General features: G+C 51.6%; 1 protein-coding gene across 4 annotated transcripts in view; it reads right to left on the bottom strand.

Annotated features, from left to right (window-relative positions):
• The window catches only part of TRPV1 (transient receptor potential cation channel subfamily V member 1), a 460,649-nt gene that overhangs the window by 293,411 nt on the left and 155,027 nt on the right, over positions 1 to 12,211 (bottom strand). The gene's annotated exons all lie outside the window — the stretch shown is intronic.

Below are 12,211 nucleotides of genomic sequence, written 5' to 3'. Positions count from 1 at the left end.
GGACCGGTTTCGGGGTTTCACCCCTCTTTAGCCAGGATTGCTTGACTCCAGTGGCGTAGTGAGCACGGGACCCACGTCTCTGGGCATACCCTTCCCACATAGGGCGAACAGCAAAACACACAAGATGATGGACGGAATGTTGCACATTGGCAAAACATTCACCCCCAGTCACAGATCTGGGTTTATTCCATCGTTATTTTGCTCACCACGCCACCCCAGTTCAGACATGGCCATATGCAAATCAGTCTTGACCCTGTGCCTCATGGGAACAGTCCAGCCCGAACTGCCAAGCCATGTCTTCCCTGGAGAAGAATCAAGCATCCTAGGACCGGTTTCGGGGTTTCACCCCTCTTTAGCCAGGATTGCTTGACTCCAGTGGCGTAGTGAGCACGGGACCCACGTCTGGGCATACCCTTCCCACATAGGGCGAACAGCAAAACACACAAGATGATGGACGGAATGTTGCACATTGGCAAAACATTCACCCACAGTCACAGATCTGGGTTTATTACATCGTTATTTTGCTCACCACGCCACCCCAGTTCAGACATGGCCATATGCAAATCAGTCTTGACCCTGTGCCTCATGGGAACAGTCCAGCCCGAACTGTCAAGCCATGTCTTCCCTGGAGAAGAATCAAGCATCCTAGGACCGGTTTCGGGGTTTCACCCCTCTTCAGCCAGGATAGCTTGACTCCAGTGGCGTAGTGAGCACGGGACCCACGTCTGGGCATACCCTTCCCACATAGGGCGAACAGCAAAACACACAAGATGATGGACGGAATGTTGCACATTGGCAAAACATTCACCCCCAGTCACAGATCTGGGTTTAATCCATTGTTATTTTGCTCACCACCCCACCCCAGTTCAGACATGGCCATATGCAAATCAGTCTTGACCCTGTGCCTCATGTGAACAGTCCAGCCCGAACTGCCAAGCCATGTCTTCCCTGGAGAAGAATCAAGCATCCTAGGACCGGTTTCGGGGTTTCACCCCTCTTTAGCCAGGATTGCTTGACTCCAGTGGTGTAGTGAGCACGGGACCCACGTCTGGGCATACCCTTCCCACATAGGGCGAACAGCAAAACACACAAGATGATGGACGGAATGTTGCACATTGGCAAAACATTCACCCCCAGTCACAGATCTGGGTTTATTCCATCGTTATTTTGCTCACCACGCCACCCCAGTTCAGACATGGCCATATGCAAATCAGTCTTGACCCTGTGCCTCATGGGAACAGTCCAGCCCGAACTGCCAAGCCATGTCTTCCCTGGAGAATAATCAAGCATCCTAGGACCGGTTTCGGGGTTTCACCCCTCTTCAGCCAGGATAGCTTGACTCCAGTTGCGTAGTGAGCACGGGACCCACGTCTGGGCATACCCTTCCCACATAGGGCAAACAGCAAAACACACAAGATGATGGACGGAATGTTGCACATTGGCAAAACATTCACCCCCAGTCACAGATCTGGGTTTAATCCATCGTTATTTTGCTCACCACGCCACCCCAGTTCAGACATGGCCATATGCAAATCAGTCTTGACCCTGTGCCTCATGGGAACAGTCCAGCCCGAACTGCCAAGCCATGTCTTCCCTGGAGAATAATCAAGCATCCTAGGACCGGTTTCGGGGTTTCACCCCTCTTCAGCCAGGATAGCTTGACTCCAGTTGCGTAGTGAGCACGGGACCCACGTCTGGGCATACCCTTCCCACATAGGGCAAACAGCAAAACACACAAGATGATGGACGGAATGTTGCACATTGGCAAAACATTCACCCCCAGTCACAGATCTGGGTTTAATCCATCGTTATTTTGCTCACCACGCCACCCCAGTTCAGACATGGCCATATGCAAATCAGTCTTGACCCTGTGCCTCATGGGAACAGTCCAGCCCGAACTGCCAAGCCATGTCTTCCCTGGAGAAGAATCAAGCATCCTAGGACCGGTTTCGGGGTTTCACCCCTCTTTAGCCAGGATTGCTTGACTCCAGTGGCGTAGTGAGCACGGGACCCACGTCTGGGCATACCCTTCCCACATAGGGCGAACAGCAAAACACACAAGATGATGGACGGAATGTTGCACATTGGCAAAACATTCACCCACAGTCACAGATCTGGGTTTATTACATCGTTATTTTGCTCACCACGCCACCCCAGTTCAGACATGGCCATATGCAAATCAGTCTTGACCCTGTGCCTCATGGGAACAGTCCAGCCCGAACTGTCAAGCCATGTCTTCCCTGGAGAAGAATCAAGCATCCTAGGACCGGTTTCGGGGTTTCACCCCTCTTCAGCCAGGATAGCTTGACTCCAGTGGCGTAGTGAGCACGGGACCCACGTCTGGGCATACCCTTCCCACATAGGGCGAACAGCAAAACACACAAGATGATGGACGGAATGTTGCACATTGGCAAAACATTCACCCCCAGTCACAGATCTGGGTTTAATCCATTGTTATTTTGCTCACCACCCCACCCCAGTTCAGACATGGCCATATGCAAATCAGTCTTGACCCTGTGCCTCATGTGAACAGTCCAGCCCGAACTGCCAAGCCATGTCTTCCCTGGAGAAGAATCAAGCATCCTAGGACCGGTTTCGGGGTTTCACCCCTCCTCAGCCAGGATAGCTTGACTCCAGTGGCGTAGTGAGCACGGACCCACGTCTCTGGGCATACCCTTCCCACATAGGGCGAACAGCAAAACACACAAGATGATGGACGGAATGTTGCACATTGGCAAAACATTCACCCCCAGTCACAGATCTGGGTTTAATCCATTGTTATTTTGCTCACCACGCCACTCCAGTTCAGACATGGCCATATGCAAATCAGTCTTGACCCTGTGCCTCATGGGAACAGTCCAGCCCGAACTGCCAAGCCATGTCTTCCCTGGAGAATAATCAAGCATCCTAGGACCGGTTTCGGGGTTTCACCCCTCTTCAGCCAGGATAGCTTGACTCCAGTTGCGTAGTGAGCACGGGACCCACGTCTGGGCATACCCTTCCCACATAGGGCAAACAGCAAAACACACAAGATGATGGACGGAATGTTGCACATTGGCAAAACATTCACCCCCAGTCACAGATCTGGGTTTAATCCATCGTTATTTTGCTCACCACGCCACCCCAGTTCAGACATGGCCATATGCAAATCAGTCTTGACCCTGTGCCTCATGGGAACAGTCCAGCCCGAACTGCCAAGCCATGTCTTCCCTGGAGAAGAATCAAGCATCCTAGGACCGGTTTCGGGGTTTCACCCCTCTTCAGCCAGGATAGCTTGACTCCAGTGGCGAAGTGAGCACGGGACCCACATCTGGGCATACCCTTCCCACATAGGGCAAACAGCATGACACACAAGATGATGGACGGAATGTTGCACATTTGCAAAACATTCACCCCCAGTCACAGATCTGGGTTTAATCCATCGTTATTTTGCTCACCACGCCACCCCAGTTCAGACATGGCCATATGCAAATCAGTCTTGACCCTGTGCCTCATGGGAACAGTCCAGCCCGAACTGCCAAGCCATGTCTTCCCTGGAGAAGAATCAAGCATCCTAGGACCGGTTTCGGGGTTTCACCCCTCTTCATCCAGGATAGCTTGACTCCAGTGGCATAGTGAGCACGGGACCCACGTCTGGGCATACCCTTCCCACATAGGGCGAACAGCATAACACGCAAGATGATGGACGGAATGTTGCACATTGGCAAAACATTCACCCCCAGTCACAGATCTCCACAAACACGACACCGAAATCTGGAACCTTCTCGACAGCACCACCCCGGATGTGGCATTCTTCATAGAAACCTGATACAACACCACCTCGGGATCCAGACATCGCCATTGCCATTCCCCAAGAATACAAGAACTCCCGGAAGGACCGCACCACCCGCCCTGGAGGAGGAATCACCATCGTCCACAAATCCACCCTCCGGCTGAGCACACTCCCTGACGAGCCCACAGACCTGATGGAACACCTACACTTCAAGACACAGGCCAGCCCTACCACCACCCTCCGAGGAACGCTCATCTACCGACCCCCTGGACCCCGCGGACCATTCACCAACTCCATCATGGACATCATCTCCCCGCAAGCCATCGAGTCCACCAACTCCACCTTGCTGGGAGATCTCAACTTCCACCTCGACAACCAACTAGACCCCAACACCACATCCCTCCTGGACAACCTCCACAAGATTGGACTCTACCAGATCGTCTCCGAACCCACTCATTCAGCAGGACAAACTCTCGACCCCCTCTTCACAACAGGAAACTCCATCACTTTCAGCCACACAATCGAACTCCCGTGGACAGACCTTCGATGCATCCACTTCACCTTCAGAACACCCTCCATCCACAGACACCAGCACCTGCTCCCACGAAGAAACTGGACCAAAATCAAGACCAAATCAAGACAACCAGCTCACCTCCTCACTCGGCAACTCCACCCCAACCACTGCGGAAGATGACGACCCCAACACCGCAGCCAGATGGATCTCCGACAGCGCCAATACCATAGCCCCCCTCAAGAAGAAGAACAACACCCATGCCAAGAAAGCCAGATGGTTTACCACCGAGGTTCGAGAGTCCAGACACACATGCCACCGGCTCGAAAAGGCCTGCAGGAACTCCAAATCTACAGAAGCCCACAACAACTTCAGAGCCGCCACCAACCCCTACCACCAACTCATCAGAAATACGAGAAAACAGCGATCAAAGACAGAATCTCTACACACGCGCACAACAGCAAAGAGCTCTTCAGCATCAAGGAGTTCGCCCAACCCACCAGCGAGTCTACTGACATCCCTCTCTCACAAGACGAAGATAGCCAACACACGGAACCCTCACCAACCACCCCCGACACCCTGATGTCAATGACTGACAGCTGAACAGTCCTCACCACCGAAGACACACTGAAGACGATGAAGTCACTCCACTCCGGGGCCCCCACGGACCCCTGCCGCCGACAGCATCGCACTCATGCTTCACCACACCATCAACCGCTCCCCGGCGAACGCCTCCTTCTCCAACGAATGGAAACTCGCCGAGATCAACCCCCTCCTGAAGAAGCCCTCGCGGAACCCAATTACCTCAAAAACTACAGACCCATCTCCCTGCTCCCGTTCCCAGCAAAAGTAATCGAGAAAGCTATCAACATCCAACTCGCCACCTTCATCTAAGAGCACAACATCCTCCACTCCTCCCAATCCAGCTTCAGAAAAAACACAGTACAGAAACCGCCCTCCTCGCCGCAACAGACGACATCCGCTCCCTCCTGGACAGAGGAGAAACAGTAGCCCTCATCCTCCTCGTCCTCTCGCAGCCTTCGACACAGTCTCTCACTGCACTATAACGCACAGACTTCACGACGCAGGGATCCGGGACAGGGTCCTCAGCTGGATCCACTCCTTCCTCTCTGGTAGAAGGCAGCGGATCAGACTCCCTCCTTTCCTCTCGGACCCTACACCAACCACCTCTGGAGTCCCCCAGGGATCCTCCTTCAGCCCCAGGCTCTTCAAGGTCTACATGGCTCCACTCGCCCCCATCGTCAGAACCCACAGACTCAACATTGTTTCATACGCAGACAACACCCAACTCATCCTCTTCCTATCCAACTAACCCAACGCAGCCAAACACAACTTTCAAGTAGGCATGGAAGCTGTCGCCAACTGGATGAAAAGCAGCGGCCTACAACTCAACACTGACAAAACAGAAGTACTCATCATGGCCCACACCCCGATGCCTGGAACGACACCTGGTGGCCCCCTGCCCTAGGAAGCCTGCCCACCCCTACGGACCACGCACGCAACCTCGGATTCATCCTGGACAACGAGCTCAAAATGGACTGCCAGATAAACTCCGTCGCATCCTCCTGCTTCCACACCCTCCGCCTCCTACGTAAGACCTTTAAATAGATTCCCCTCGAGCACAGGTGGAGGGCTTTGTGTGCATGGGTGAGAATCTTGAAGGTGATTCTAGCCTCGATAGGGGGCCAGTGGAGTGTGCGCAGGTGCTGTGAGATATAGCAGTGTCTTGGCTGGTTGAGGACCAGTCTTGCGGCGGTGGTCTGGATTTTTTGTAGCTTGCGGGTGAGGTTTTTGTTTATTCCAGCGTAGAGTGCGTTGCCATAGTCACTAGCAGACTTGACTATGGCAACGCACTCTACGCTGGAATAAACAAAAACCTCACCCGCGAGTGCAATCCAATAATATAACTGAAGTCTATGTAGACCAATATCCGTCTCGCGAAGAACTGTGAATCACGTTGTATGTTTCAGGTAAACAATCCTGATTGTGCTTCCAGTGCCACCTTGATAAGGGCACTGTACACGTTTCTGTAACGAAACGGTAGTCCGTGCTCTCCCCTCCGAGTGTCCCTTGTATGTGATGCGTAAGTCTAATATGCAGTTTAAGGTTCCAGAGAAAAGCAACCAAAGGTATTAGGGGTCGGTGTGATGCACTCAATCCTTTGTGTTTAAAAAAAGACGGGCTGCCAAGTGGAGGACCACATTGGGAGGAAGTAGACAAGATTTGGGAAGGTCAAGCAAGCACATTCCCAGAGACAACGTAAGAGATGACTAAGGCTTAAGCGGCAACTTAAGGTCTTCTTTCGGTAGAAATAGTTTGCTATTACAAGAATGTTTTAATTGGAATCTGGAGTGTCTGGTCATCTCTTATACTTGGAGACCAAGGAGAAGCAACTTGCCAAGATTGAAAAGCAAGGGCTGTGCTGAGGCTCATGTATTTTAGTTAGTTTGTCCAATCTGTAGGTAGATTTTGACATACTCTGCAGGGGAAATTCTGTCGTTTGTAGGTCCATTTCCCATTTATCATCCATGTTTTAATGTTTTAAAGGAGGGGGTTTAGTGCTTGAGGATATATGAGCATTGAATCCTAATGTATATTTGGGTGTCAATTGCTTATCGAAGAAATGACATTCCCTGCTGTTTTAAGACTTCACCAAGGTTAGGCTTTCGTAACAGGTGGAGTCGTGATCTGACTTGATTTTCATTTAAGTGATTTCCTATGGATAAAGTTAGAACCTCTCTCCCTCCAGTTTATTCAAGAGGCCAACCGCAGCACAGCAAAGCTGCTGCACAGTGTTGCATCATCTGGGGAAATCAGAAGTGCATCATATCATCAGAGATAGTAGTGCAGTTCTGCTCTCGCCATGGTGGTGACAGTGTGCTGCCTAGCACCAACGGAGGCACCATTGTGACATAGTGCAATGGTGTCTGCGTTGTAGTCAGGATACATTTTGTGCAGGAACGAGAGACTTCCTGCACAAAAACTATCCTTTAAGGCTATTTCCTTTTTGTAAGTGTACTGCAAAATGCAACAGACATGCAAGGAGGAAATAAAGAGAAAAAACTTTTTTTGCCACATTGGGTCAGAATCAGGGAGGTGCTCGAGTTAGTAGGAAATCCATGTCTACAAGTCATTGTAGATATGAATTTGCATCAAAATCCATGAGTGGATATATGGAAACACCCATGCACCGCCAATGGAATGCCTCCCTGACACAAAGTACTAGGATGCAACGCAAGTTACCTTCTATTTTACGAAAAAATGCAAATATCCATTTGCGCTGCTTTGTAAATACCAAAAAGGATTTTGCTTAGGGTTTGCACTAAAAAAGTAACGCAAACCTGATGCTGAACCTTAGCAAATCTGGCCCTTGATATGGCTCTGCGTCCCTCCGTGCAATTAGGGATAAGTGGCAGTCTGCAGGCAAAGTTGTTGATTGTCGAACATGCCTTTTCCGGGGAAACCTCTCTAACTCCTTCTGAATCAGTTCTCTTCTCTGTCTAAAACCGGGGGTACTTAGAAACATATGAAAAATTGGATATTTACATTTACTGGGAATTTGCTGTGTGATGTAGGGTGAACATCAATACATGGTACTTTTTGCTCACATTAGGAGGACTGTCTGATTTGTTGAAGAGTAATTTATTCCTCAAGGTAATAAATTTTGTTTAGGATGTTTTTCTTTTTCGTATGGTTTATCAGTGCTATTCTTTTGAGATTAGAGGACTACTCTGTTCTCGCTCGCCGAGTCTCCTTGTTCATAAAGTAGATAGTGAATAAATGTAGCTTTAAAACTGGATCAGAAAGGATTGTAATGTTTAGGGCACTAATGACCACACAGACACATTGTTAGGGTAACTGGGATTTGCCCAGGGCACGTGCGCCTGGCATCTTTTATTAGCAGTGTTACCTGAACGGTTACGCCTGTCATGGGTGGGAGTATAGTGTAGGTACAACATAGTCCTGAGCACTAGAACGTCTCCATCAGGACACTACCTCCCCCCCAAACGTTAATGAAAAAGAAATGAACAAGTCGAACCTGTGGGAAAGAACAAACAAAACACAGCACCACTGAGTCTCTTCAGGCCATCTGCCGGGCAGTACTGGATCTCTTGACCACATGTCCATGAGGTTTTAGTCCCTTTCGCAGATGTCGGTCGGACTGGCCCGGTGTCATGGTGTCATGGTGTTGTAGACTATTGACATATTTACACTGCAGATATCTCTTTGAAGGCGCTCAGGCGTTAGAGGCGGCAAACCTGCAAAGACTGAGAATGACACTGATGAATGGAAGTCTACTTTGAAAGGCCTTTATTCTTCCCAGCGCCCGCTGGTGGAGCAGCTTCAGAAATCCATCTTGTGCCAGGACTCCCATCTCATAGGAATGTCCTTGAGGCCCTTTCTGCCAAGGGCCGTGTGGACTGTGAGGAACCTCTGTTAGTCCGCGTAAAGTTGTCGCTGAGGAACTGCCAACAGAACCACATACAAGTCACTCTTGCAGCCACAAAGGGTGGTTGTCTCAGGGTCTGTGTGCTCTGGCTGTCGGGACTCAGGTGCACGGGTCTTCATCATCCTTTGGGTGACCGGTCTCCGTCCACCACCTCAGTGCTTCCTGGTGCCTGCCATGGAGCTGCTACAGACGCATCTCTCTTGTCATTGTTCCCCTTTCACTGGAAGTCCCTTGAAGCCCTTGCCCCTGGATTACCATGTTACTGCATGGGCTGTGCAGGGCCCTTCGAAGGCCATGCAAAGGGGTCACTAAGGGACTCCCAACAGGGCCATGTCCAAGCCTCGTGCAACCCCAAGGGTGGATAGTCTAGTATGCTCTTTTTAACAGGTCTCAGGTTCACGAGGGCTCACAGAAGGTTTCTGGGTGGCCAGCCTCCCACGGAGCTAGGGATGCCTTGTTAACCTCTGGTTGTTTTGCAGGCATAAGGCTCCACTCTGGTGGTGTGATACTCCTTAGATGACTCATGGTAATACACCTGGTAATGATGACGATCATACCAGTGGACAACCCGTGCTGCAGGTGGCCAAGTCTTTCTCGGCATGATGATGCTGATTGCTCTTCTTCCTTCTCCTGCACACCTGTGGTTGTCAGGATCTTCCGTGTGATGGGTCTGGGACACACCTTTATCTCCTCTTCCCCGTTACGCTATGGCATCATGCCACTCTCTTCTCCTCTTCCACTCATTCACAACATGGAGTCAGGCCACTCTCTTCTCCCGACCGACCATGATGTGATATGCACTTCACATGGACCTCCCTGGTCACGTCCTGTTCCTAGGACTGTTTCTTCTCTTTCCCCTGATCAGGCCTCTTGTGTTGGTACTCTCTTCACCGGGACCTCTCTGGTGGGGTCCTGTCTGTAGGACTTGGCTTTTGTCAGCTTTCCTCCATCTTCTTTGCTCAAGGACATAGTGCTTGCGCCTCAAGCCTGCGCTGTCACAGCGCTTGTTCCTGCATTCATTTAGGCATGCTTGGCAGGGTAGGTCATGTCATGTGACATCGCTCAATGCCGGACCAACGGTTGACATTCGATGCTGGGGTGGCAGGCTGACGTGGCCTCTTTCTTTCAGCATTAATTCTTCCTTTCAGCGAGGTCCCCCTCTCTCTCCTGGGCTCTTCCCCATACTGTCAGGTTCGCTGGTGCGGCTCTCTGCGAACCTCTGACTTCACATTCTCGGTTCTACTTCATGGGTGCCCTCTGCTGGCACTTTGCATGTTTGTTCTCCTGGCTTGCGTTAGTGACTGTTCACTGCTTAGGGCATGTAGCGCTATCCCCTCACTTGTGGTGGCATCAGACAGCCACTGGAGGTTGCACACTCTGCGCACGTCCTCTTTGTGCTTTGCGTGGGGCTTGCTGCCTTGGGGCTTTGCTGCTTGGGGCTTGGCAGACCTGGTTCAGTTACCTAGGCTTTCACTTGCTCTTCGCAGGTCTCTTGGTTGGGGCAACTTTGGGATTTTTGTGGTACACTGGGGGTTAACAGACTCTCCCTTTAAAAAACCTTAGCAGGCCACCAGGGGCTCTTTTACTTTGAACAATCTCTGAATTCCCTTCAGGAAGAAAAGTTCATTTTTCTTACTACAGGGGCCTATTGTCACGGGGGGACGCAAAGCACCCATAGCCCATCCATGCTGTCTCTCCTAGTTTCTGTCTCCCTTCATATGAGGGCTCTGCAGGTAGTGTGCTCATGCACAGCGGGTCTCCTCTTCTGCTTTCAGTTTGAGCTGCTGTGTACAGATGTGTAGACACTCGCAGTAAAAAGGCATGCTCTTCCCCCCAATTTCTCAGCCCCTTCCGGCCTCTGTGCACCCATCACATCCTGTGCTGTAACCATTTCAGAAGGCCACAGACGGCATCAGGGGACACACGTGGGGCATTGCCGGCTGATGTGCCGAGCCGGTGCAGGTTGCTGAGCTGTCATCAGGTGGTGCTACAGCCGCCATCCTCACCTGCAATCGTGCCCTTTCACATGCAGTCTCTACCAAGAGATGGCCCTCACACCCGCAGGTAAAGACACACAGCGCCGGCCGATTGTCGGGGTATGCCGCGACTCCTGGCTCTTTCCCTCTGTTGATCGGGGGAAACGCTGGTGCAGGGCTTGCTGTACTGCTGATGCGGGCTCAGTCTAGCCATGCTGTTGGGGGGATGACGTGCACTAGGAGACTCTCTGCTTCTCTCCTCCATGGGCACTTGGGCTACGAGACAGTGGCTGCAGACTTTTCTCACTGCACGTGCACAGGGGGTCACAGTGTACGTTCCATCACTAGAACCAATGTAGGCATTTCATGTGTGTGAGGGGGTGCATGCAATACTGGTGCGGCACAGACTGACTGACTGACTGAATGTATTTGTAAAGCGCACTTATGCCGAGGCTTCTTGGCGCTGGGTATCTCCATCCGGGCAACACTGATCCTAGTTTTGCAAGAAAAGCCTGTTTTTTATGGCCTTTCTGAAAATGGAGCGGGAGGGCTGAAGGCGTAGTGAGACAGGGAGAGAGTTCCATAGTTTTGTTGCTAGGAATGAAAAGTGTTTGCCACCCAATCTTGTCCTTTTGATTTTAGGAGGGAGGACCAGCCTGACGTCGGAGGATCGTAGGCAGCGAGTTGGAATGTAGCCTGGAAAGAGGGATTGAACATCATTGGCACCGCCTCCATAAAGGGCTTTGTGCACAAGGCACAGGGCCTTGAAGTCAATCCTGCGTCTTACTGGAAGCCAATGAAGAGCTTTGATGCTTGCGGAAGTAGGATGATGTTTTGGAAGGCCACATAAGACTCGGGCTGCAGCGTTTTACAGCACCTTGTCCTATCCCCTTTCAGCTTTCATTGGGGCTGCCCCATGCAGGTTGCTCGGCGCCGCTTGCCGCTGGAAGGGCCATGGCAGACTTCTTCGAGCTGCGGGCCGTCCACTTGCCAGCCCCTTTCACCATGCCGCTGGGGGTGTCCCTCAAGCTGGACGTGGCAGAGACGGTCCATTATCTTTTCACCTGTGGACGCGGCGCTCTCTCGCTGTCACGGCAGGCACCTCAGACACGTGCAGGCTCTTCGCTCACTCGGGAAATTCGGGAGCATGGGAGGGGCCCTTATCTCTTGCATTGAGGGTCAGCAGCATGGAGGGACCTTGAGCCCGGTGCTTGCTGTGACGCTAATCACCCTTTCACAGCTCTCGGTAGCTGTTGCGCTGGCAGTAGGTGTAGAGGGTGCCTACAATTTCCCCCACCACGAACTGCGAGACAGATGCAGGCACAAACCTGGCGCTGCCCCCCTCATTGCCATTGCAATGTTTAGGGCCCGAGGCCCTCATGCAGCACTAATGACCACACAGACAGGGTAGCTGGAATTCACCCAGTGCATGTGCGGCAGGTCTCTATTATTAGCTGGGTCGCCTGACCGGTGACGCCTGT

Source organism: Triturus cristatus, chromosome 3_2 (genome assembly GCF_964204655.1).
Source record: "Triturus cristatus chromosome 3_2, aTriCri1.1, whole genome shotgun sequence".
Taxonomy (NCBI): domain Eukaryota; kingdom Metazoa; phylum Chordata; class Amphibia; order Caudata; family Salamandridae; genus Triturus; species Triturus cristatus.
The sequence above is the reverse complement of the archived record's forward strand: the minus strand, read 5'-3'. Positions and strand labels throughout refer to the sequence as shown.